We start from the raw sequence: 1,338 nt of genomic DNA, 5'->3' as shown, positions 1-1,338 counted from the left end.
TCGCAAACTCATCGGTTAACCCATCTAAGCTTCTTTGATCTGCCAAAATGAAACCAGACAGGTTGGTCGCATTGGAGAAACGACTTCAAATTTTAACTTTAGTTTTTTTTATGTATTGGCTGACGCGTTGGTAATTAAAACAATTAAAGCATAAAGCATAGATGAAGTAGTGACAAACCTAGACCAAATGAAGAAAAGTGATGAGAAAGTGTTCCATTCAATACAAGAACCACTTTGTTGTATTAATTAATTATATTCATGTATAATATTAAGTGGTTGTTGCGACTACTTCATCTATGCTTTAATTGTTTTAATTTTTTGATTCACACACAATTTCATATCTTTACTTACGTACAAGTTAACCATACTATAATCTTTTATTTCGCACATTCAATTCAATGTTGAGTTTATTCTAATGAGTCTTTTAATCTTTATTCCTAATAATGATGTTTGTTCGAATGATCAATCAATTCAATTATCATGTCACTCTATTTTTTAAAATTGTACTCTTGTCATTAAATTAAGTATTAACATGATTTGTTTAATAACAAGTATACCACTTACAGAATAGTAAGTAATAAGTAATTATTGTTCTTTCAAATTAATTGTGTAATACATTATAATAGTCACAATCGATAACTAATTTTTTTTAAAAAAAAGTTATTTCCATAAATTGTGTTAATGTTTAAGGAATTCAAATCATGCAAAAACAAAAATGACAATCATTTTAGAATTTTCTCAAACACTTGGAATGTGTAATAGATTGAAAATGATATATATGGTATGTTATTGTTAAGATTAAACATGACTGAACCTTACTCATCACTCAACTTATTTCCAATTCAATATTAAAGTCAATCTACAAGTTTACTCAAATTTAAATTCCTTAGTAGATTGAGTCTAAACTCTCAATGAATCATGGAAATTAGAAAACTAAATATATCATATTTCATCCTTTTGAATGTCAATGATTCATCTTAAATACCAAGACAACCTTGTTGGAAAATTTAACTCCAAAATGATGAAAAAACAATGTTTAGGTACGATGAAACTTGAAGGCCTATATATAGAATTGATAACTTAAGAACCAAAGTTGTGAAAGAATTCATTCATATAAGATCCAATAACAATAAAGAAATCACTAGAGTTGAATCATATGTACTTACTCTAAGTTGTAGGTTGATGAAAGAAAAACAAAAGAATAAGACTTTTTTTCTAATCAACCAACAAACGCAAATGAAGAAGCACCCAATGAGCAACTAGAGATTGTTGATAGAGCACCAATAGGTGATACACTAAGACACAGAGACTTTACCAACTTTATCATACAGAAAGATA

Source organism: Vigna unguiculata, chromosome 1 (genome assembly GCF_004118075.2).
Source record: "Vigna unguiculata cultivar IT97K-499-35 chromosome 1, ASM411807v1, whole genome shotgun sequence".
Lineage (NCBI taxonomy): Eukaryota > Viridiplantae > Streptophyta > Magnoliopsida > Fabales > Fabaceae > Vigna > Vigna unguiculata.
Note: the sequence above shows the minus strand (reverse complement) of the source record.